General features: G+C 47.9%; 1 long non-coding RNA gene across 3 annotated transcripts in view; it reads right to left on the reverse strand.

The window, feature by feature from the left end:
• LOC144762053 (uncharacterized) overlaps positions 1-22565 on the reverse strand; it is a 99085-nt gene extending 76520 nt beyond the window's left edge. For all 3 annotated transcript variants that reach the window (XR_013596025.1, XR_013596024.1, XR_013596023.1), the window contains exons 1-2: positions 22486-22565; positions 5114-5263 (exon numbers count right to left, since the gene is read on the reverse strand). This is a non-coding gene — a long non-coding RNA (uncharacterized LOC144762053). The remainder of the gene's footprint in view (positions 1-5113; positions 5264-22485) is intronic.
• Positions 22566-26949: the final 4384 nt, after the last annotated feature.

Here is a 26949-nt window from a genome sequence, read left to right on the forward strand (position 1 = left end):
ACACCACCTCGGTGCCATCCGGATCTTGGCGCCTTGTGCTGGTTCCGGCCTATTCACACATCGGTCCGCTACTGACGCCACCTCACAGGCCAACGGGGCACCCCACGCCGACTTTCGGCGCAGCATTGTAGGATGGCCACACCAGTGCGGCAAATTGCTGGACACCACCTCGGTGCCATCCAGATCTCGGTGCGTTGTGCTGCCTTCGGCCTATTCGCCACAAGTGCGCACGCAACTCAGCTGCATAGCGAGTGAAACACCAAGGGGCGCCCCACTGCAGCCGAGGAACCTCCATCTTGGGGGCGACGCACAGCATCACATTGCTTTCCAATGCAGTCAGATCCTCAAACAGCCCCCACTGACTGACGCGAACTCACAGGCCAACGGGGCGCCCCACGCCGACTTTCGGCGCAGCATTGTAGGATGGCCACACCAGTGCGGCAACTTGCTGGACACCACCTCGGTGCCATCCGGATCTTGGCGCGTTGTGCTGCCTTTGGCCCCATTCGCACATCAGTCCGCTACTGACGCCATCTCACAGGCTAATGGGGCGCCCCACGCCGACTTTCAGCATTGTAGGATGACCACACCAGTAGAGCAACTTGCTAGACATCACCTCGGTTCCATCCGGATCTCGGCGCCCCACTGCAGATGAAGTGCCTCTCAACTATGAAACCACCACTGTGACATCCGGATCTTGGCGCGTTGTGCTGCCTTCGGCCTATTCGCACATCGGTCCGCTACTGACGCCATCTCACAGGCTAATGGGGCGACCCACGCCGAGTTTCAGCATTGTAGGATGACCACACCAGTACAGCAACTTGCTAGACATCACCTCGGTGCCATCCGAATCTTGGCATCTCAACGCCTAGTGGTATCTTCCATACAGAAAATATTGTTACGCTACCTTTGGCCCCATTCGCACATCAGTCCGCAACTTAGACATCACCTCGGTGCCATCCGGATCTTGGCATCTCAGCGCCTTGTGGTGTCAGTCAGAAAATATTGTTGCGCTGCCTTTGGCCCCATTCGCACATCAGTCCGCTACTGACACCATCTCACAGGCCAACAGGGCGCCCCACGCCGACTTTCAGCATTGTAGGATGGCCACACCAGTGCGGCAACTTACTAGACACCACCTCGGTGCCATCCGGATCTTGGCGCGTTGTGCTGCCTTCGGCCTATTCGCACATCGGTCCGCTACTGACGCAAACTCACAGGCCAACGGGGCGCCCCACGCCGACTTTCAACATTGTAGGATGGCCACACCAGTGCTGCAACTTGCTGGACACCACCTCGGTGCCATCCGGATCTTGGCGCGCTGTGTTGCCTTCGGCCTATTCGCACATCGGTCCGCTACTGACGCCGCCTCACGTGCCAACGTATTTTCTCCGCATTTTATACCCTATGCCGCATAACAGGTCATGTGACTTGTTTATAAAACTTTTCATTGGTTCATTTTACTTTTGGTTTCCTAATGATGGAAGGCTTGATCATATGACCTAAAAACAACACTTTTCATTGGATGAAAACTTTTTTTTTTTCCCAAACGATGAAAGCCCCACCTTGTTTCTGGATGTTTCAGACTGAAGCTGGCGTCACCATGAGAGCACCACCATCTCGTAGCTCCGTCGTGGTCATTCCGCGAGCAATCATGGCAGCCGCTCCCCACCAGAAGCCTGCAGGAGTCGGGGCCCCCAAAACTTTTGATGAATTCTCAAGGCGGAGGGGACGCTTTCGAGAATGGGGTCCAAGACCTAGCAGACAAGCGTCCGATTTCCAAGGTGTCCCAGGGCCATTTCAGTGGACCAGGCCCAAAAAGGAAAGAGCCTGCCGCCATTTTGAGAGTCCTGTGACAGCCGCCTATCGCTGCACCGCAAGAGTGGGCGCAACTCAGCTGAATTGCGGCTTTTGACACAGTGGACCAAAAACGGACGGAATGGCAACTGAAACGGTAAAGGGGCGCCCCACTACAACAGATGACACTCCACCTGGAGAGGCCCGTTCACGCCGCCTCCCCCGGGGCGCTCCACGCCGTTATTCGGAGCAGCATTGTAGGATACCAAAACCAGTGCGGCAACTTACTGGACATCACCTTGGTGCCATCGTTCTGCTGCCTTGGAACTATTCGCACAACAGTTTGCTACTGAAGACCCACCCCCCGCGACGCCCCACGCCGTTATTTGCTGGGTGGCAACTTACTAGACATCACTTTCGTGTCATCTAGATTTCAGCGCGTTCTGCTGCCTTGGAACTATTCGCACAACAGTTTGCTACTGATGACCCACCCCCCGCAACGCCCCACGCCGGAAATCTGGACGTTGTGCTGCGTTGGGACTATTCGCACAGCCGACCGCTACTTCGTTGTTTTTCCCTAAAAATGTTTATATGTTATTACTATTTTTGTTTTCTTGTATATATTTATAAATTATTAAAGTTTTACTACTTTGTCGGAGTGCTATATATTTTTAATGTGACACATAATTGTAAAAACTTTGATGTACAAAGAGTCATCCCTGGAATCTTCCGCTTCACGCTCGGTCCCCTCCCCAATCACAATACAGGATGGTTTTCAGATAATAGCAACGCTTCTGCTGTGACGGATCTCATCGAGTGTGGGCCTTGATCTACTATAACTCCTTTGAAGAGGGGTGAATCTTTACAGCTGTGGCCATAAACTACATCTGCAGGGATAGCTGATACCCTAGGACCAGCCTGGACAATCGGACACAGAGGAAAAGGAGTGTCAGAGGGTGCAGTAGTGAATAGGGCGAAAGGGAGGTGTCGGGCGGGCACAGGGTGTGATTCTCAGGAAAGAGCAGCGCAGATGGGGGGAGGTTTATTACCCATGCATAAGACAGAGAGCGGGGGTGACCACTGCCTGGGGGAGATGCTTGCGAGGGTGGGGAGCCATGCTAAGGATCGACAGCGTGCACAGAGTGGGTCTGGTCAAGGCATCTAAAATGGCTGCCGTGCACGACAAAAGTGTGGCATTTGAAAAAAGACAAGATGGCGCAGACAATGTTTTTCAACACTTCCTGATTTCCTTCGAATCGAACGTTAACAGACGTTGGGGCATATTACCAAAGTTAAGCGATATTTATCCCTAACGATGCATTGCAAAGATTTTTTTACCGTCAGAAATTATCGCAGATAAACCTTGCTATTATCAAAGTTTATCGCAAATACGATAAAAACCGACCGCAATGCATTAATATCGCTGAAAACTCAGCGATATTCATGCATTACCGAGCTAATCCTCTTAGCCATGTTATCCACCTCCCATAGGATAACATGGCTAAGAACTGCTCAGGGCAGCTGTTACTTTTTGGAGATATTCGCGCTTATCTCGAATATTTCCAAAAGTTGATAATAGGAGATAGCGATGTTAGCGACTGTTTCCAGTCGCTAACATCTTGGCATGCCCACTTTGCATGTCATTAGTGATAAATATCACTCACATGCAAAGTGGGGCCCAAGATGGTCGCTATCTCCTACTAGCCGTCGCTAACTGGTGTTAGCAACAGCTAGGTAATACAGATATAATTTTATCTCCGCGAAGCGGAGCGCTGTTACAGATATATATCTTGTTTTTGAACGTTAATTTCTCAAAATGCACTGAAGCACATATATTGAGACCTAGCAAAGGCACATCGGGCTACCAGTCCCTAATATTTTACCAAGTTTCGTGCAAATCCATTCAGCCGTTCGATTATTATTATTATTTATTTTTTTTGCCCCGCGGGGCCCTTTTAAAACCTCCACATCAAACCTAGGGGATCAGCGAGGATCTACTATGCCCCCTTATGGTCATTTGCCCCTTCGCTTTGGCCTCCTCTTGTCTCTCGATCCTACCGAGAGACAAGATGGCGGCCGCTACGGACTGTTTGGAATGTTTACAGACACCGGAGAGCCAATCAGCTTCGCTTCGCAAAGCTCCGTAACGCGAAAAGTACGCGAAGCGGTGCGCTGTTACAGATATATATCTTTTTTTGAACGTTAATTTCTCAAAATCCACTGAAGCACATATATTGAGACCTAGCAAAGGCACATCGGGCTACCAGTCCCTACAATTTTGCCAAGTTTCGTGCAAATCCATTCAGCCGTAAGATTATTATTATAATTTTTTTTTTTTGCCCCGCGGGGCCCTTTTAAAACCTCCACATCAAACCTAGGGGGTCAGCGAGGATCTACTATTCCCCCTTATGGTCATTTGCCCCTTCGCTTTGGCCTCCTCTTGTCTCTCGATCCTACCGAGAGACAAGATGGCGGCCACTACGGACTGTTTGGAATGTTGACAGACGCCGGAGAACCAATCAGCTTCGCTTCACAAAGCTCCGTTGCGCGAAAAGTACGCGTCCTGGGCCGCTGCCCGGTCCGCTGTTACAGATATATATCTTTTTTTAAACGTTAATTTCTCAAAATCCACTGGAGCACATATATTGAGACCTACAAAAGGCACATCGGGCTACCAGTCCCTACAATTTTGCCAAGTTTCGTGCAAATCCATTCAGCCGTTCGGGCTAAAAGTGAGGCCAACCGCCCTATGGAAATTAACATGGGAAAAACGCGTTTTGGGACCCCCCTTTTTTCTCGGCCCCCCCTTGACGAACCCCCCCCAAATTTTCAAAGGCTGCTCAGAAACAAAATGTGCCATTTTCCTGAAAATTTCAGCCAATTCCGTCCACAAACGGCAAAGTTATTAGACATAGAATTTTCAAAAATCCCATAGAGAAAAAATCCTAACTATATATACCTACTGGCGACCGCCAGTAGGTAATATATATAGATATTTCTCCCGACCCTTAGCATCAGGGATGACGTCTGTCTGTCCGGTGCGCCTGGGCCTGCTCTGGGTCACCTGTGACGTGTGAAGTTGTGATGGGTTTATTCTCAGAGAGGCTCAGGCTGGACTCTGACAATGCCCTGGATGCGCCCTCTGCCCGCAGCCCTACCCGCCTGAATGTAGGTTCAGTTTACACTTATGGTAAAGATCAGGCCCGCCCCCTGCTTCGTGCCAGTTCCGTGGCCCTGCCGGACCCAAAGCAGCCGGAAGTGTGTGAGCCCCCCTCCCCCCAGGCGTTGCCATGGAGACCCCTGCATTGCCCCTTACCTGATGACATGCAACGCAAGACGCAGCCGTCTTTGAGGCAGCATATCCCCTCATCGCACACTTCATTCACGCCGCAGTCATTGCGGATACCACCTAGTTCCTCGCAGATCTGCCGCATATGCTCTGTCGGAGTACAGCCGTCGCCTCCCTCTGTAATAAACAAAATGAAAGAATGGGTGAGTCTGCGGCCTCTTCATTCGCATCCAGCCCCTGAAGAGTTTCCATGATCATTGGAGCCAGCAGGGGCGCAACTAGATCTTAATTTCGGGGGAGGCTAACATGGCAAATGAAGGGGCGTGGCTAATGTTAATTAATGGGCCGGAGCTAAAATGGCAGATAATCAGGATCGATTAATGCTCAGGTCAAGCTGAGAAACAATGTGGTGAATTCTGCATTTGAAACTGGACAACAATTAGAGCACACATTTTTGTTAATTTGATGCATTTATATGCTATTGTCTTATGAAAAAGGAACAGAATATACTGAATTAAAAGGCCAATTTAATATATTTTACTACAAAGCACTTTAGGAACACAATATAACCAATTTTCACAATACCATTTCAAGGCGACGACCCTTTTTTGCCAGTTCATTAACAATTGCTTTTATAGGAGGACAATGTGCTCGTAAAATCCATAGACAGGTGTGTGGGAATGCCCTAGCTCCACCCATGGAACGACTTCCCAACGCAAGGTCACTCAAGGCAGCTCAATGCTCTGCCTCTCATTACTCTGGAGTTCCTAATCCACGCAAAATCACACAAAGTGGCGTTTGTGTGGGTTAGGTAAATCCCAATTAAATGGGTAAAATGATGGCAGCGTAAAAGAAAATCAGAATGGATGGATACAAGGGTGAAAGTATAGTAAATGTAAATGTGAGAGGATGGGTGCGTTGGTGAAGGGATGGTAGAGTAAATAAATATCCGAGATGATGGCTAAAAGGATGGGTGTAAGGTTGGCAGAGTAAATTGAAATCAGAAAGGATGGATGGTTGGATTGATGGATGAAAGGATAGCAGCTTCAGCATCGCACGCATGTATGACATTACAACACATGCCATCACAACGCATGCCTTTACAACGCGGTTGTAACAACTCAAGTGCTGTTACAACACGTTACCATTACAATGCAAACTTTTACCATGCATATGCCTTTACAACAAAGGCATACGTGTGGTAAAAGTTTTGTTTTAAAATATAACTATTTTACAGGTAAGTATAAACGCTATATATAATCTGAAATAAGAGCATCTCAATTGGTTTCATGTGGGATACATCACAAATAGTGAAATATTTAAATAAAAAAAACTTAAATAAGAGTACATGAGAAAATGAGAGCTATTTATAGTCAATCAGGACACGCCTCTGGGCGTAAACCAGGCGCTCTATAAATCTCCCTAATAATAATAATAATAATAATAATAATATATACCTGTAAATGGCTTATTTTTTTAGTAAAGTGTGTATATATATACATACCCACCCTGAACCTTCAAATTAACCCAAAACCCATACCCACACTGAACCCCAAAATTACTCCAGGCACCCAAAAACCCATTACCAGCCTAAACTCTGAAATTAACCCCTTGGCACCCCAAAACCCGTATCCGCCCTGAACTCTAAAATCACCCCTAGCATCCCAAAACCCATACCTGCACTGATCCCTAAAATTACCCCTGGCACCCCAAAACCCATTTCAAGAAAAAGAGGAGCTTTAGAGGGAAAAGCCAGTCAATAGGTCGCCCTCCACTCAGTATGCAGCAAAAACACAAAGACCTAGACTATAGAAGCACATGTGAAAATTTACCCTTCTTTTTGAAATATTTCGTTCGTTGCTATTCTTTAGCAAACATAACTCCCCTTGTTACATCATTAATTGGGGTAGCCAAAATATCTTGGGTTGGTGCTTAATTCAAAAAATTGCCTGATTCTCATATAACAGTAAAATACAGTTGCGGGACCAATCATACCACACTTAATCTCGTGACAAAAACTAATGTAGTGATAAACCGAAAAAAGTGGGTGAAAGCGAGATGGCACCTCACGGGCGCACCACCAAGCGGGGACCTGACTGGTACTCGTCAGGACTGCCCTGTTGTCATCATCGGTACCATCAAGCTTAGAACAGAAAATAGTGTCCAAATGCACAAAAGATTTGTGCAGGAAAAAGTGCAGTGAACAGAAAACAAAAGGACCAAAATAGTGTCAATCAACACCTTAAAACACTCATAACACAACACAGACACACTACTTTTATTCAATTTCTTGTGTTGTGTATGGAATAATAAAAGAAAACAAGTAGAGATGGTTATCACCTATTCAACCATTCATACTTGTACTTGCCGACATGTTTCATTGCCTAGTGAACTTGTAGGCAATTTCATCAGGGCGTCAAATATATTAAAGCCACTGCAGGTCGACCCACATGTCTTCGCAACTGTAAATACATAAAATCCGCACCATTGTGGTTAACATAAAGCATCTAGTCTGTGTCTTACTCTCACACACAATTGACTCTCTGATAATTACCCTCAACAGGCCATAGGTGCTCCTACCAGCCAGACGGGACGAGGTTGTATTTTTAAAAAAATGATAGAACAAATCGCAACAAGTCGATTGTTCACTTCTCCCTTTGCGAGTGTTATGGAGGTGGGAGAGACAAAACACCATACTTAGTTCGTATTTAAACATATGTATATCATGCAAACCATCATTCACTTATAACTACGTTGTACATAGTGTGTAGATAAAGGCGGAGTGACAATATGCCATGACCTTCTGTATTATCCTCCCCAGTTACCAAGTCTACACCGAGTCACAAGCGATAGGCAAGAAGCAAAACTGTGCATTGCTCAAGTTACCCAAAACGCCCTGCACGTTCCACACATCGCGTTAGATAAAAAACATGTTAGATAAAAACGGATCCCCTCTGATGCCTGCACCAAATTGCAGCGTGCATGGAGATCGGTTTCCAGCGCGGACACTGCGTGTCTCCAGGCCATCGCCTGTACCTTCTAAGCATATGCGCATAACATCGCTTCCTGACATCCTCCGTTTGAGACCCCCAGTTGCCTTACCGAGCAGTGAAGAAGCGGCTGCTGTATCTCAGCCCGTGCCGTGTTTTCCTTTGCATTAGGAAAGTACTTGTAATGCCGCCCGTGATCTCGCGGGGAACCGCGTCGGCCATTTTGGATTGGGCAAGTTCATATTCAACAAAGCGAAAAGTGCTCGTCAAGGCGGAAACTAACGCGAGATTTCGGCGCGTGATCTCGATCTCGCTTTTTACAGCACTTTTAAAACTTTATGCACCTATCTGAAAACAATCACATCTTGTATGTAATTTGCAAATAGCCAGTATGCACATTGCTTAAATATATTTAACTGGGATCCATTACCACTGATTCAATTCAAAGGACCTTATGGACCAGCCACAAATGTTAAAATTGGATGGGAACAATTGCAGTTATTTTATCATCAACCCAATTTTTATTTTTGTGAATCTAATGAACGTGCTTTCATATCTTAGGCAGAATACATATTCAAGACCATAGTAAGAACACATTAAGGGTGCTCCAGTTTGTATGCATAAGTGCGCCCGGGACATGTCTTACAGCAATAAGAGTGTACAAGCAACCTCATACAGATGCCAAAGCGAAACTTAGTGTATCTTATTCCACTCCAATAAATCATTCAACCCCATCTTATCTGATTTCTCCTGGAAAATCCATTTAGCTTCCTTTCTGGCTAACAGACGTTCCACTGTGTATGTGTCCCCTGTCACCTTCTCGAGAACTACCCACTTGAATGTATGTTTATTTGTGTGGCAGTGTTGTACAAGTTTCGTTGTCAGCTTTCCAGATTTTATGGTGCTTAGGTGTTCTTGGATGCGGGTTTTTATTTTCCGTGTCGTAAGGCCTATATATTGAAGGCCGCATTCGCAACTTAGTTTGTACACCACGCATGTGGTATTGCAATTACTAAATTGCCTGAGCTCCCATTCTCTGCCTGACTGTAGGGTGACCTGAGTTGTTTTTTCAGTAAGGTGACATACAGAGCAAGTGCCACAGGGATGATGTCCCGTAAGATGTATTTTGCTATTCGCTTTTGTTGTTTGTACACGAGTGTGGACCAATTTGTCTTTTAGGTTGCTGGTACGTTTAAAAGCAAAAGTGGGTTGAGGCATTTTGAAGTCTTTATTAGAGAGGATCGCCCAATGTTTTCGTATTGACTGCCGGATTTTGGAGGCTAGAGGGTTAAAAGTCATAACTACCGGTAAGCAGTCCTTTTTCTCTTTTTTATTTACTTCTAACAAAGCACTGCGTGGTGTATTAAGGGCTCTTTTCTTCGCAGTTTTAATAGTTCTTGCAGGGTATTCTCTTTGTAAAAGTTTCTCCCCCAACACCTGTGATTGTTCCACAAAAGTCTCGGTGCTAGAGCAATTCCTCCTATACCGGAGGAACTGGCCTACCGGCAGATTGTCCCTGAGCGCCCGCGGGTGGTAAGATTGATAAGATAATAATGAATTCTTATCTGTGGGTTTCTGGTGCACGCTCGTGGTCAGGGTTTTATCTTTGACAGTAATGTCCAGATCTAGATACACAGCGGAATCCCTGCTGTAAGACCAGGTGAATCTCAGGCTTTGATCTTGACAATTGAGCCAATTAAGAAACTCCAACAGGGTAGTCTCATCTCCAGTCCAGATGCAGAGCACATCATCTATATATCTCCTCCAGAGACGCACATGGTCTCTGAAGGGATCGCTGGTAGGATAGATGATGTGCTCTTCGAATTGGCCTACATATATACATGCCAGGCTCGGTGCCATTGTGGCCCCCATCGAGGTGCCCGTGGTTTGCAGATACATCTTGTCCTTATAGCAAAAGAAATTGCGAGTGAGTGCTATTTCGATGCATTGGAGCACAAATGTCTGCGGGGCATCATAAAACCACTCCTGGTCCCTCAGGGCCCTTGCTGCTGCCACCAGCGTGGCGTCCTGAGGGATACAAGAGTAGAGAGATTCGATATCGATGGTAACCAATATCTCACACGTGGGGTCAAAGGAAATTTCCCCGATCACATTCAGGATATCCATAGTATCTTTTACAAAAGATTTTTGTGTAATTACAGATTCCCGTAAAAAATAGTCGGCAAACTGAGACAAAGGCTCAAGGATCGACTGGATTCCGGATACAATCGGCCTGCCAGGCGGTGGCCGGGCAGGCTTATGTATTTTCGGTAGAATATAGAATGCAGGCATCCTGGGATTCATATTCACCAGGAATTCTGCTTCCCTGCTCGTAATCCATTTTTTCTCTTTAGCATCTGCCACCAGTTTCTTGATCTGTTTCTGTAAGTCTTGCGTGGGGTCACGTATTAGCGGTTGGTAATTGGCCCTGACATTTAATAGTCGTAAGACTTCTGCCTCATAGTCTTGGGTATTAAGAATCACCACCGCTCCCCCCTTGTCCGCACTCTTGATAGTGATATTAGTGTTGTTTTGCAGGGACTTAATTGCTTCCCAATCAGATCTGGACATGTTCTTGTAACCTGTATTCTGATTAAGGGATTCCAATTTTTCAATGTCCTCTAGGACTTTTGCTTCAAACACAGCAATTTCTGGTCCCACTACTGCACTCGAGGGAGTAAATCCAGATGGTCTTTTAAGATCAGTATTATAGCCCCCTTGTTTTTCTTGGGGGTGAGTGGCAAAAAACTTTTTGAGTTTAATTTTTCGGATCGTCTCAAAAAACTCTACCCTGCACTGAAAGGGATCATGAGTGGGGGTCGGAACAAAACCCAGCCCTTTATTAAGGACACGTTCTTCACTTTCTGTAAGCTGGTAGTCTGAGAGATTGACCACAATATTGTTTATTGGGGTTGTCTGCCTCTGCTGCGAGTTAGTCTTGGGGAGTATGTCTGCCATTGGGGTGGTCGATTGCCTCGTCCTCTTCCCCTTCCTGGTTGACCTGTTCCCTTGTTGGTCCCCTGGCCTTGCTCTAAAAAAGATCGCAGTAGGACCCCCAAATCGGCGTTGTTTTGTGGTTGTTCGTTAAACCTTACTCGGTTCCCCTGGGGTCTATCTTGCTCGTCCTCGCTCGACGTATTATCAAAAGACCAGTTGGCCGGAGTCCGTTTATGTTGTTGAGGACGGGGTTGTTGCTGGCCTGCCCCACTGCCACCTCTACGTGGTCCTGTTTGATGGATTTGTTCAGAGTCAGACTGGTAATAAGTATCGGTTACGTAAGGAAAAGCCCACTCGTGCGTATATCTCTGTAGATTTCTTTGTAAACCCTTGATTTTCTGGTTTATCATATACGTTTTGTATTCTGAGATATCGTCTTGCATTTTGCTCAGATGGTCTTTGGCATTCGTAAGAGTGTCGTCTCGTTTAATGCTCTCTTCGAGATCTAAGATCTCTTTTAGCAAATCCTCACTTAGTCTTTGGGCTGTACTGATTATAAGGATCAACCAGTCCCTGGTGCACTTATTAGCGATGTAACTCCAGTCGAGTCTGAACTTTTTGTCATCAAGGAATATCCTTGGTTCTATTCTAACCAAAAGGCTTGCAGGGGATGCTCCAGACGTGTAATATTCTGACATCAACGCCCCATGTAGAGCTATTCGAACCTGTTTTTTCTTTAAATTACTTAGTTTCTCCCACTCTTCTCTCACAGATGATTTCCCAAGTAATGGTGTGTCTGACAGAAGTGAAGGGGCTGCTAGAATTGCGGCAATCTGATCCTCAGAAAAGGCCAAACAGTTTTTATCCATAGTCTAGTCAATCAGATCTTAGATCTCGAAGAGAGCATTAAACGAGACGACACTCTTACGAATGCCAAAGACCATCTGAGCAAAATACAAGACGATATCTCAGAATACAAAACGTATATGATAAACCAGAAAATCAAGGGTTTACAAAGAAATCTACAGAGATATACGCACGAGTGGGCTTTTCCTTACGTAACCGATACTTATTACCAGTCTGACTCTGACCAAATCCATCAAACAGGACCACGTAGAGGTGGCGGTGGGGCAGGCCAGCAACAACCCCGTCCTCAACAACATAAACGGACTCCGGCCAACTGGTCTTTTGATAATACGTCGAGCGAGGACGAGCAAGATAGACCCCAGGGGAACCGAGTAAGGTTTAACGAACAACCACAAAACAACGCCGATTTGGGGGTCCTACTGCGATCTTTTTTAGAGCAAGGCCAGGGGACCAACAAGGGAACAGGTCAACCAGGAAGGGGAAGAGGACGAGGCAATCGACCACCCCAATGGCAGACATACTCCCCAAGACTAACTCGCAGCAGAGGCAGACAACCCCAATAAACAATATTGTGGTCAATCTCTCAGACTACCAGCTTACAGAAAGTGAAGAACGCGTCCTTAATAAAGGGCTGGGTTTTGTTCCGACCCCCACTCATTACGACTATTAAATGTCAGGGCCAATTACCAACCGCTAATACGTGACCCCACGCAAGACTTACAGAAACAGATCAAGAAACTGGTGGCAGATGCTAAAGAGAAAAAATGGATTACGAGCAGGGAAGCAGAATTCCTGGTGAATATGAATCCCAGGATGCCTGCATTCTATATTCTACCGAAAATACATAAGCCTGCCCGGCCACCGCCTGGCAGGCCGATTGTATCCGGAATCCAGTCGATCCTTGAGCCTTTGTCTCAGTTTGCCGACTATTTTTTACGGGAATCTGTAATTACACAAAAATCTTTTGTAAAAGATACTATGGATATCCTGAATGTGATCGGGGAAATTTCCTTTGACCCCACGTGTGAGATATTGGTTACCATCGATATCGAATCTCTCTACTCTTGTATCCCTCAGGACGCCACGCTGGTGGCAGCAGCAAGGGCCCTGAGGGACCAGGAGTGGTTTTATGATGCCCCGCAGACATTTGTGCTCCAATGCATCGAAATAGCACTCACTCGCAATTTCTTTTGCTATAAGGACAAGATGTATCTGCAAACCACGGGCACCTCGATGGGGGCCACAATGGCACCGAGCCTGGCATGTATATATGTAGGCCAATTCGAAGAGCACATCATCTATCCTACCAGCAATCCCTTCAGAGACCATGTGCGTCTCTGGAGGAGATATATAGATGATGTGCTCTGCATCTGGACTGGAGATGAGACTACCCTGTTGGAGTTTCTTAATTGGCTCAATTGTCAAGATCAAAGCCTGAGATTCACCTGGTCTTACAGCAGGGATTCCGCTGTGTATCTAGATCTGGACATTACTGTCAAAGATAAAACCCTGACCACGAGCGTGCACCAGATACCCACAGATAAGAATTCATTATTATCTTATCAATCTTACCACCCGCGGGCGCTCAGGGACAATCTGCCGGTAGGCCAGTTCCTCCGGTATAGGAGGAATTGCTCTAGCACCGAGACTTTTGTGGAACAATCACAGGTGTTGGGGGAGAAACTTTTACAAAGAGAATACCCTGCAAGAACTATTAAAACTGCGAAGAAAAGAGCCCTTAATACACCACGCAGTGCTTTGTTAGAAGTAAATAAAAAAGAGAAAAAGGACTGCTTACCGGTAGTTATGACTTTTAACCCTCTAGCCTCCAAAATCCGGCAGTCAATACGAAAACATTGGGCGATCCTCTCTAATAAAGACTTCAAAATGCCTCAACCCACTTTTGCTTTTAAACGTACCAGCAACCTAAAAGACAAATTGGTCCACACTCGTGTACAAACAACAAAAGCGAATAGCAAAATACATCTTACGGGACATCATCCCTGTGGCACTTGCTCTGTATGTCACCTTACTGAAAAAACAACTCAGGTCACCCTACAGTCAGGCAGAGAATGGGAGCTCAGGCAATTTAGTAATTGCAATACCACATGCGTGGTGTACAAACTAAGTTGCGAATGCGGCCTTCAATATATAGGCCTTACGACACGGAAAATAAAAACCCGCATCCAAGAACACCTAAGCACCATAAAATCTGGAAAGCTGACAACGAAACGTGTACAACACTGCCACACAAATAAACATACATTCAAGTGGGTAGTTCTCGAGAAGGTGACAGGGGACACATACACAGTGGAACGTCTGTTAGCCAGAAAGGAAGCTAAATGGATTTTCCAGGAGAAATCAGATAAGATGGGGTTGAATGATTTATTGGAGTGGAATAAGATACACTAAGTTTCGCTTTGGCATCTGTATGAGGTTGCTTGTACACTCTTATTGCTGTAAGACATGTCCCGGGCGCACTTATGCATACAAACTGGAGCACCCTTAATGTGTTCTTACTATGGTCTTGAATATGTATTCTGCCTAAGATATGAAAGCACGTTCATTAGATTCACAAAAATAAAAATTGGGTTGATGATAAAATAACTGCAATTGTTCCCATCCAATTTTAACATTTGTGGCTGGTCCATAAGGTCCTTTGAATTGAATCAGTGGTAATGGATCCCAGTTAAATATATTTAAGCAATGTGCATACTGGCTATTTGCAAATTACATACAAGATGTGATTGTTTTCAGATAGGTGCATAAAGTTTTAAAAGTGCTGTAAAAAGCGAGATCGAGATCACGCGCCGAAATCTCGCGTTAGTTTCCGCCTTGACGAGCACTTTTCGCTTTGTTGAATATGAACTTGCCCAATCCAAAATGGCCGACGCGGTTCCCCGCGAGATCACGGGCGGCATTACAAGTACTTTCCTAATGCAAAGGAAAACACGGCACGGGCTGAGATACAGCAGCCGCTTCTTCACTGCTCGGTAAGGCAACTGGGGGTCTCAAACGGAGGGTGTCAGGAAGCGATGTTATGCGCATATGCTTAGAAGGTACAGGCGATGGCCTGGAGACACGCAGTGTCCGCGCTGGAAACCGATCTCCATGCACGCTGCAATTTGGTGCAGGCATCAGAGGGGATCCGTTTTTATCTAACATGTTTCTTATCTAACGCGATGTGTGGAACGTGCAGGGCGTTTTGGGTAACTTGAGCAATGCACAGTTTTGCTTCTTGCCTATCGCTTGTGACTCGGTGTAGACTTGGTAACTGGGGAGGATAATACAGAAGGTCATGGCATATTGTCACTCCGCCTTTATCTACACACTATGTACAACGTAGTTATAAGTGAATGATGGTTTGCATGATATACATATGTTTAAATACGAACTAAGTATGGTGTTTTGTCTCTCCCACCTCCATAGCACTCGCAAAGGGAGAAGTGAACAATCGACTTGTTGCGATTTGTTCTATCATTTTTTTAAAAATACAACCTCGTCCCGTCTGGCTGGTAGGAGCACCTATGGCCTGTTGAGGGTAATTATCAGAGAGTCAATTGTGTGTGAGAGTAAGACACGGACTAGATGCTTTATGTTAACCACAATGGTGCGGATTTTATGTATTTACAGTTGCGAAGACATGTGGGTCCACCTGCAGTGGCTTTAATATATTTGACGCCCTGATGAAATTGCCTACAAGTTCACTAGGCAATGAAACATGTCGGCAAGTAAAAGTATGAATGGTTGAATAGGTGATAACCATCTCTACTTGTTTTCTTTTATTATTCCATACACAACACAAGAAATTGAATAAAAGTAGTGTGTCTGTGTTGTGTTATGAGAGTTTTAAGGTGTTGATTGACACTATTTTGGTCCTGTTGTTTTCTGTTCACTGCACTTTTTCCTGCACAAATCTTTTGTGCATTTGGACACTATTTTCTGTTCTAAGCTTGATGGTACCGATGATGACAACAGGGCAGTCCTGACGAGTACCAGTCAGGTCCCCGCTTGGTGGTGCGCCCGTGAGGTGCCATCTCGCTTTCACCCACTTTTTTCGGTTTATCACTACATTAGTTTTTGTCACGAGATTAAGTGTGGTATGATTGGTCTCGCAACTGTATTTTACTGTTATATGAGAATCAGGCAATTTTTTGAATTAAGCACCAACCCAAGATATTTTGGCTACCCCAATTAATGATGTAACAAGGGGAGTTATGTTTGCTAAAGAATAGCAACGAACGAAATATTTCAAAAAGAAGGGTAAATTTTCACATGTGCTTCTATAGTCTACCCCAAAACCCATACCTGCACTGATCCCTAAAATTACACCCTTGCCCCCCAAAACCGACTCCCACCCTGAATTTTAAAATGACCCCTGGCACCCCAAAATCTATACCCATGCTGAACCATAAATTCCTCTAGGCATCCCATAACCCATACCCAATCGGAACCATAAATTCCCCCCTGGCACCCCATAACCCATAGCCACCCTGAACATAAATTCCCCCCTGGCACCCCATAACCCACACCTGCCCTGAACCCTAAAATTACCCCTGGCTCACCAAAACACATACCCACATTGAACCTTAAAATTAACCCCCTCACACCCTAAAACCCATACCCGCCCTGAACCCTAAAATTAACCCCATGGCACCCCGAAACCCATTATTTCCCTGAACCCTAAAGTTACCCCCTGGCACCCCAAATCCCAAACCCACCCTGAACGCTAAAATTACCCCTGGAACCCCAAAATCCATGCCCTCCTTGAACCCTAAAATTACAACTGGCACCCCAAAATCCATACCCATCCTGATCCCTAAAATTATCCCCCCCTGGCATCCCAAAACTCATACCCACCCCAAACCCTAAAATTACCCCCTGGCATCCCAAAACTCATTACCACCCTGAACCCTAAATTCACCCCCCTGGAGCCCCAAAACCCATACCCGGGCTGATCCCTAAAATTACACCCTTGCCCCCCAAAACCCGTACCCACCCTGAACCTTAAAATTACCCTTGGCACCCCAAAACCCATAACCATGCTGAACCATAAATTCCCCCCTGGCACCCCATAACCCATACCCACCCTGAACCCTAAAATAGCCCCCTGACACTCCAAAACCTACACCTGCCCTGAACCCTAAAATTCCCCCTGGCACACCAAACACATACCCACGCTGAACACTAAAATTAACCCTGTGGCACCCCAAAACCCATACCCATGCTGAACCATAATTTCCCCTCTGGCACCCCATAACCCATACCCACCCTGAACCATAAATTCCCCCTGGCATCCCATAACCCATACCCACCCTGACCCATAAATTCCCCCTGGCATCCCATAACCCATACCCACCATGAACCCTAAAATTGCCCCCTGACATCCCAAAACCCACACCTGCCCTGAACCCTAAAATTACCCCTGGCACACCAAAACCCATACCCACCCAGAACCCTAAAATTGCCCCCCTGACACCCCAAAACCCACACCCACTCTGAACCCTTAAATGCATTAAAGTTACTGGAACTTACATAAAAAAACTGCTGCCTGCTCTTCTGATGCTATACTGTGGAGTCTGGCTGATCAGCAGCACTGCGTCCTGGCATCCAGCCCCTCCCGAAGGTCTCACAGAGTAGATATGTGTGGGTCTAAAGTTTCCTGGTTTCTCCTTGCCTGGGCCTCCTCTGTTTCTTTGTGGGGGCCCTTGGATGCAAAAATAGAAAGATCCATGGCCCTGTTCACCATCCATCTCGTGAGCAGTGCAGCGGATGTGAATTCCATCCAAGTGCACAGACAGCAGGGGCAAAGGGATGGCAGTGTAGGTGACGCTTTTCCATTGTAAATTAATTTCTGCTGGTGTCATAGCCCAGGGTTTGCTGTCTGTGCACTTGTATGGAATACACATCTATACAAGTGCACAGACAGCACACCCTGGGCTATGACGCCAGCAGAAATTCCTTTACAAAGGAAAAGTGTCACCTGCACTGGCCAGCCCTTTCCCCCTGCTGTGCACTTCACACCCCATGCTCACATGGAGGGTGGCAGTGAGGGAGCCAGATGACAAGTTCAATAGGGGGGGCTACGGAGAGATGGGTGGCCCTGTTGGAGGGTGGTAGTGAGGGAGTCTGAGGAGGAGGTCATGAGGGGGAGGGGCTACGGAGAGATGAGGGGCACTGGTGGAGGGTGGCAGTGAGGGAGCCAGATGACAAGTTCAATAGGGGGGGCTACAGAGAGATGGGGGGCCCTGTTGGAGGGTGGTAGTGAGGGAGTCTGAGGAGGAGGTCATGATGGGGAGGGGCTACGGAGAGATGAGGGGCACTGGTGGAGGGTGGTAGTGGGGGAGTCTGAGGAGGAGGTCTTGATGGGGAGGGGCTACAGAGAGATGAGGGGCACGGGTGGATGGTGGTAGTGAGGGAGTCTGAGGAGGAGGTCATGAGGGGGAGGGGCTACAGAGAGATGAGGGGCACTGGTGGAGGGTGGTAGTGGGGGAGTCTGAGGAGGAGGTCATGAGGGGGAGGGGCTACAGAGAGATGAGGGGCACTGGTGGAGGGTGGTAGTGAGGGAGCCATATGACGAGTTCAATAGGGGGGGCTACAGAGAGATGAGGGACACTGTTGGAGGGTGGTAGTGAGGGAATCTGAGGAGAAGGTCATGAGGGGGAGGGGCTCCAGAGAGATGAGGGGCACTGGTGGAGGGTGGTAGTGAGGGAGCCAGATGACGAGTTCAGTAGGGGGGGCTACGGAGAGATGAGGGGCCCTGTTGGAGGGTGGTAGTGGGGGAGTCTGAGGAGGAGGTCATGAAGGGGAGGGGCTACGGAGAGATGAGGGGCACTGTTGGAGGGTGGTAGTGGGGGAGTCTGAGGAGGAGGTCTTGAGGGGGCGGGGCTACAGAGAGATGAGGTGCACTGGTGGAGGGTGGTAGTTAGGGAGTCTGAGGAGGAGGTCATGAGGGGGAGGGGCTACGGAGAGATGAGGGGCACTGGTGGAGGGTGGTAGTGGGGGAGTCTGAGGAGGAGGTCTTGAGGGGGAGGGGCTACAGAGAGATGAGGGGCACTGGTGGATGGTGGTAGTGAGGGAGTCTGAGGAGGAGGTCATGAGGGGGAGGGGCTACAGAGAGATGAGGGGTACTGGTGGAGGGTGGTAGTGAGGGAGCCATATGACGAGTTCAATAGGGGGGGCTACAGAGAGATGAGGGACACTGGTGGAGGGTGGTAGTGAGGGAATCTGAGGAGAAGGTCATGAGGGGGAGGGGCTCCAGAGAGATGAGGGGCACTGGTGGAGGGTGGTAGTGAGGGAGCCAGATGACGAGTTCAGTAGGGGGGGCTACGGAGAGATGAGGGGCCCTGTTGGAGGGTGGTAGTGAGGGAGTCTGAGGAGGAGGTCATGAGGGGGAGGGGCTACGGAGAGATGAGGGGCACTGTTGGAGGGTGGTAGTGGGGAGTCTGAGGAGGAGGTCTTGAGGGGGCGGGGCTACAGAGAGATGAGGGGCACTGGCGGAGGGTGGTAGTTAGGGAGTCTGAGGAGGAGGTCATGAGGGGGAGGGGCTACGGAGAGATGAGGGGCACTGGTGGAGGGTGGTAGTGGGGGAGTCTGAGGAGGAGGTCTTGAGGGGGAGGGGCTACAGAGAGATGAGGGGCACTGGTGGATGGTGGTAGTGAGGGAGTCTGAGGAGGAGATCATGAGGGGGAGGGGCTACAGAGAGATGAGGGGCACTGGTGGAGGGTGGTAGTGGGGGAGTCTGAGGAGGAGGTCATGAGGGGGAGGGGCTACAGAGAGATGAGGGGCACTGGTGGAAGGTGGTAGTGAGGGAGCCAGATGACGAGTTCAATAGGGGGGGCTACAGAGAGATGATGGACACTGTTGGAGGGTGGTAGTGAGGGAATCTGAGGAGAAGGTCACGAGGGGGAGGGGCTCCAGAGAGATGAGGGGCACTGGTGGAGGGTGGTAGTGAGGGAGTCTGAGAAGGAGGTCATGGGGGGCTATGAGGAGATATGGGGCACTTGTGGTGTGTGGCAGTGAGGGAATCCGAGGAAGAGGTCAATAGGGGGGTCATGGAGGGATGAGGGGCACTGGGGGAGGGTGGTAGTGAGGGAGTCTGAGGAGGAGGTCATGAGGGGGAGGGGCTCTGAGGAGATGAGGGGCACTTGTGGTGTGTGGCAGTGAGGGAATCCGAGGAAGAGGTCAATAGGGGGGTCATGGAGGGATGAGGAGCACTGGGGGAGGGTGGTAGTGGGGGAGTCTGAGGAGGAGGTCTTGAGGGGGAGGGGCTACAGAGAGATGAGGGACACTGGTGGAGGGTGGTAGTGAGGGAATCCAAGGAAGAGGTCAATAGGGGGGGCCATGGAGGGATGAGGGGCACTGGGGGAGGGTGGTAGTAAAGGTATTTCCTGAGAAAGCGGTCATTGGTGGGGCACCAAAAATTACTTTCGCATCAGTGCTAAAGCCGGCCCTGTCATGCCCTTCTGTTTTTGTTTATTTAATTAGCAGTCGGGCCATAAGGGCTACTGTGCAACATACTTTAAAGTGCCTGCTAATTACGGTATATTTACTGCTATATTCAATGTTTTAAGTATGAAGGTGATTTTACTAATGTTTTTACTGGGAAAAATGAAAGTGGAGCCCGGTGCTGCCTGATGTGGGGCTGGGGCCCAAGGTCATCTGTGAGGTAAGGTGCACTGGAGAGGAGTAGTGGATAATCAAGCCTGTAAGGGAGTGTGTTGCAGAGCCCGTGGTTAGGTGGAGGTAGTAATGAAGAGGGATTCTCCCTGAAGGTTCGCACAGAGGGAGCCCGAGGAGTGTCACTTGCCTGATACTCCCACCTCAGAAACCTCCTCTTCCCATCAAAGGAACATTACATGGAAAATAACACTTTTTGAGAGTGATAACATTAAAAAGAGATTTGCAAAAGAGTGAGTTTTACTGGGCCTTGTAAGACTTAAAAGAGATAAAGGAGGGCCCTGAAGCAGGCCTGCCTAGACATAAATGCAACAAATCAAGTCCGCAGTGGCCCACCCAAATGCACCCTTGGCCCCCCAAATAAAAATTCCTGGAGCCGGGCCTGCTACAGAGTCCAGCCTTACACAGTGCACCAAAAGCATTAGTGTGCAGACACACCTATCCGTGAGCATGCGTCAGTTTGCAAGACAACCCTGAGGAAGCGTCAACGTGCACACAGCTCCCTCACAAGACAGCTCGCACCCTCTCCCTCATGTTATGTTATGTTATGTTAATAACATTTCTATAGCGCACAGATGCCCCAGCCAAGGGGCGTCCCGGCGCTTCTGGTAAGATACTCAAACACAACACAACAGAACAATGGAGGAGGCACCTAAGAGGGATGAGGGAACAAATGCGTTTTGATGGCTTTCCTGAATTTCAGCAGCTCATCAATTTCTCGAATGTGGGAAGATAGAGAATTCCACAGCTTAGCAGCCAAGACTCGAAAGGAACGTCCTCCTGCTCTACTCAGTCTAAATCGTGGGACCACAGCCAAGTTTTGGCCCAGGGATCTCAAAGGGCGCGAAGGAACATAAAGCTTCAGAAGATTGTCAAGAATCGGAGGGGAGGCCATCCTGAGGATCTTGAATGCCAGACAGAGGGTCTTAAAATATATCCTCTGTGTAACCGGTAGCCAGTGTAGCGAGAGGATGGTACTCTCAGCAGAACAGAACCTCGGGAGCCCCACGAGGGCTCTGGCTGCTGCATTCTGGATACGTTGCATCCGCGCAATTTCAGCCTGGTTGGCCCCCAAGAGTAATGAGCTGGCATAATTAAGCCGTGATAATATAGATGCTTGAATAACCAGCTGCCTGGTTTAGGAATCAAAGAACCTTAAAATGGCCACGAAAGCTGAGGGCAGGGTCAAGCCAAACCCCCAGGTTCTTCACCTCTGTCACTGGAATAGGGGTTACACCCAGCTCAGGGGGCTGCCACTTATCACCCCAAAGATCCGCTCGCTTACCCACTATCATGACCTCCGTTTTTTTGGCATTGAGCTGGAGACAGTTGGTATTCATCCAGCTGGCCACTGCCAGGAGTCCTTCCCGAAATCATGTGCTGAAGCTGCACACAGCTCCCTCCCAAGGAAGCTCGCATCCTCTCCCTCATCTGCTGCGGCTGCACACAGCTCCCTGCCACTGAAGCTCGCACCTTCTCCCTCATGTGCTGCGGCTGCACACAGCTCCCTCCCAAGGAAGCTCGCACCCTCTCCCTCATATGCTGCGGCTGCACACAGCTCCCTTCCAAGGAAGCTCACACCCTCTCCCTCATGTGCTGGAGCTGCACACAGCTCCCTTCCAAGGAAGCTCGCACCCTCTCCCTCATGTGCTGCAGCTGCACACAGCTCCCTGCCACTGATGCGTGCACCCTCTCCCTCATGTGCTGCAGCTGCACACAGTTCCCTGCCACTAAAGCTCGCACCCCCTCCCTCATGTGCTGAAGCTGCACACAGCTCCCTCCCAAGGGAGCTCGCACCCTCTCCCTCATGTGCTGAAGCTGCACACAGTTCCCTCCCAAGGGAGCTCGCACCCTCTCCCTCCTCAGCAGTGGGGACCCTCCGTCCCTGGGCAGTGTGTAGAGAAGCCACACAGAGTCTGTACTCACGAGCTGCGCACATCTGGAGCACGGGGCCCAGCACAAGGGCCAGGGCGAGCAGGTAACAGCCAGCGTTCTTCATCTTGATATCCGAGGGACGCTCTGAACTCCAAGTGGTGGAGCCACCATATTTATAGGCCTCTGCCTGTGTGTTTCGCAAGGCTGGCCAATGGGGGACGGGGATGGACCTGTTTCTTCCTCTGACTCCGCCTCCCATTAAGAGTCGCCGCCCCCTGTCCTCGCCTGTCCCGGTGTTTGACGTCCTGGAGCCGGTGCCAGCATTTCCAGCGCACAGCAGAGCGCAGCAGGATGTGTCCACGCGGGTACAGTTCCATTGTAAGACACACACCTCACAGCAAGAGCAAAGCTTGAGAGTCAGGGCTGGTTACACTCCTGCTGGCAGAGACCTTTGGCATGGGTAAAGCTCGAGAGTCAGGGCTGGTAACACTCCTGCTGGCAGAGACCTTTGACATGGGCAAAGCTCGAGAGTCAGGGCTGGTAACACTCCTGCTGGCAGAGACCTTTGACATGGGCAAAGCTTGAGAGTCAGGGCTGGTTACACTCCTGCTGGCAGAGACCTTTGGCATGGGTAAAGCTTGAGAGTCAGGGCTGGTAACACTCCTGCTGTCAGAGACCTTTGACATGGGCAACGAGGGCTCTGGCCCGGGGCCCCAGCCTTCCAGGCGCCCCTGACAGAGCCAGCTCTGTTCTACAGTCTTGCCCTGATAAGCTTGTTTTAAGTACCATGTTCCTTTCCTTTATCTTTATTTTGGCCGTTGTGTGAGTGTTTATTACAGACATTTTTCAGAGAAATGTGTGTTTATAATTCATGCAACATCCATAAAAAAGTTTCTTTCAGGTCAAAACAGGACCTGACATCAGAGAATAGGAGAGTGTCACAGAGATTATTGTCAGAAGTATTACTAAGGGACGCTATAATACAATATTGAAAACACACGTCACAATTTCTGAATATCAGATGTATTTAGATTTAGAATTTGGACAGTGCACTGTCAGTGACCTGGCCAAAGAGGGCACGAAAGAGCTGAACTGGATCATAAGCTCAAAGCTGTACAAACAGGGCACCCCTAAATCTTTAAGATGCCACTGCCTGCTGGTAGAACCCCTATGGATGGGTTCATGCCAGTTTAGGAAAGTGTATGATACCAAATCAAGGCCTGGAGGTTCTCACACTGATGGAGTAGCCAGGACAATAAAATACTCGCCACTTTGTATGACACTAATTTACAGAACAAAGTGAGCGACCCTGGCCTTCCTTCTGGACACCAGTGAGAACTGATCCTCTCGTGGAAATTTGCATTTAATTTTGAATGTTAAAGCATGGAAGAAATTTGTCTAGCATTTCTTTTATTCGTTCTTTCTTTTTAATCTTCTTTTGTCCTTATTTTCTTCTTTTATCTTGTCCTTCTTTCTATCCTTCTTTCTTCTATATTTTCTATTCTTTCCAGTTTCATGTTGTTCTTTTTTCCATCTTTCGGTTTGCGTCCTTTCATTTTGTCTCTCAATCTTTCTGTCTGTTCTTGTTTATATTCCTACTTTGTCCCCTTTCCATATTTCCCTATTCTTATTCTTTCATTTTTTTTGCTCCTTTCTTCTTTCATCATGCTCTTGCCCTTCCTTCGCCCCTCCATGGTATCCTATTTTTGTTTTCCTTCCATGTTGTTATTCTCCTCTTCTGTCTTTTCATCTTTCTTTCCTTATTTGCATTCTATTATCTTTCCTTTCGTTGCTTTCTCATTCCGTTTGCCTCACACTTCTTTTGTTTTTCCATTCTCTCTCACTATCACCCTCCTTGTCTATCTAGGCACCCCTTGGCCCCACCCACCGCACAGCTGTTCATAGTAACTCATCTTGCTGTGTTGACTGGTTCCTGACTTTGTCTTGTGATGACCTGAGAGTACCAGATCGAAGTCAGAGGAGGCGATGAAAGCCTTTAGTCTGTCCCTGGGCGCCCCATAAAGGTGATGGAGCCGAGCTTCACCGCGCCCTGATCTCCAGCCACAGCCGACGCGGCACCTCAGAAGATGTTAGAGAAAAGGGAGGCGGGGACTGGTGCAAGTCATGGGGACAGCATTAAACGCGAACAGCCAGGATAAAGACAGCCATAGAAACATGCCACTGATGCAGTGTGTCCAGTGTAACCGTTTTGGGCTCCTGGAATAGTCTGAATTACCACACTTGTAGGAATGTGAGGGTTAGTAGTTGTGTTGGTACTGTCACTGGCAGCGCCGCCAGGGTCAATGGGTGGTGCAAGCTGCATGGCCTCCTGACGAAGGCCCTGGCACTTCATTTTAATTTGACAAATCAAGCACTGCAAGTAGGGGAATAGTATGCCATGCAGTATAGTCTGAAACTTGCACAGACTATCAACAGCAGCTTCAGAAAGGAGAAAACAAAAAGACCTCGGGCCAGAAGAAAAATGAGGCTTGGGTAAGAAATGCAAAAACAACAGTTGATGGACAGAATGCAGAACAATGTCATATATTCACCCCAGTACAGAGATCTGGGCCTAAATCCATCGTTTTTATGCTCACCACACCACCCAGTTCAGACATGGCCATATGCAAATCAGCCCGTAAGGCTAGTCGTCACAGAGTGGGCCGCGCTGGCGGGTATTCTTTGGTGCTATCGGGTCACTTTCACCTCCCAGGACTCTCGGTCCTCATGAAAACTTGTGCACCTCAGTGATCCTCAAAACACATTGGCAATCAGGCCAGAGCGCATGAATTCCAGGTAGCAAAAAGCACGGTGCTCGGGCAGGATAGAGCTCTCGTATGTTTTGATTATTTGTTTAATTGACAGACTTCAAGTCCAACAGCAATAGCAAGGGTGCAAGTCTTTTCTGGCCTGAAACTCTGAGAACAGCGGGAAAGCCAATATTTTGTGGGAGAGCACTTAGGACACAAAGAGGAGCAAGCAGGCCAGCGCACACAGTTACTTGTAACGGAGTGGCAGTGCCTCTTGCAGCTCAGCAGGAAGCAGGTCAGCACAACAAAGCAAGTAGTCCAAGTGGTGGTTCCTCCTGGCAGTACAGCTGTCCTCTGGCAATGTGCAGTTTGTAAAGCCAGCAGTCCACACAGTGACTAGAAAACATAGGGCCAGAGCACCAGTACTTATACTCAAAAAATCTTTGATGAAGTGGTGACTTCAAAGGACCCCTTGGATGTGCACAACAATCACTTTCAGCCCAGTCCTTGCTCCAGAAGACCAATGGGGGGTAAATCAGCCCTTTGTGTGAGGGCAGGACACAACCTATTCAAATATAAAGTGTGAACAACCTTTCTCTCCCATGGCCCAGGGAGACCGTCAGTATGATGGTGAATGCAGATGTAACCCTGTCACACCTTGCCCTTCCTGTGTTGTGGCTGTCTGGAAAGTATGCACCACGTGTAGCTGTCACCCAGCCCTAGCTGTATATTGGAGTCAGGCTTCAAAGCACAAAGAGCCATATGCACAGAGAATTGGCTACTTTCTAAAAGTGGCATTTCTAAAATAGTGATGTAAAATTTAACTACACCAGTAACCCGATTTTATCGCCACCATTCTAAACATACCAAACATGGCAACACTACTCCCTTCAGATCAGGAGTTACCACAAAAAAGGGAATTCCCAATGTTAGCCAATGAGAGGAGTAGGTCTCACATCAGTGAGAAAATGAACTGTTTATCTTTACCAGAACACACCAAACATAAAGGCACATGTCTTACCTTTTATGTTGACCACCCCCTTCTCAGGGGAGACGTAGGGCTTACCTTAGAGGTGACCTATGTGTAATTAAGGGTAATTTAAAGCTTGAAAAGAAGTTTTAAATGCCAGGCCACAGTGTCAGTAATCTGCGCACACAGGCCCTGCAGTGGCAGGCCTGAGTCAGGTTTGAAAGGCTACTTCTGTGGGTGGCATAAGCAGTGTTGCAGGCCCACTAGTAGCATTTAATTAGCAGGCCCTCAGTATATGATATACCATTTTACAAGGGACTCACAAGTAAATCAAATATGACCAATCATACCTTGTTGAGAGGAAAGAGCACATGCACTTTAGCACTGATTAGCAGTGGTAAAGTGCCCAGAGTCCTAATGACAACAAAAGAAGTCAGAAAAATATGTGCAGGAAGGCAAAAGGTTTGGGGATAACCTTGCAAAAGGAGCCAGGTCCAACACAACACAATTTAATGGGGCTCAGCTATCGGGTTATGATTGCACCTACTATTTGTAGGTAATCATTACAGTAATTACACATATTTTAAATTATATCAGCAATTAGGAAAGCACAAAGTAAACATGTTTTTTGTAATTCTGCAATGTGATTGAAACACAGATTTTCTTAGAATCGGCAACTTTACTTGGTGATGCGCAAATGATTAATTTACATGAAACACAATTTCCACCCATTATTTCAACACTCTTCCGCTGAATGTGCATGGCACATGTGCTGCACTGTTTTTTGTATGATGC

The sequence above is a fragment of the Lissotriton helveticus genome, chromosome 6 (genome assembly GCF_964261635.1).
Source record: "Lissotriton helveticus chromosome 6, aLisHel1.1, whole genome shotgun sequence".
In the NCBI taxonomy this organism is placed as follows: Eukaryota; Metazoa; Chordata; class Amphibia; order Caudata; family Salamandridae; genus Lissotriton; species Lissotriton helveticus.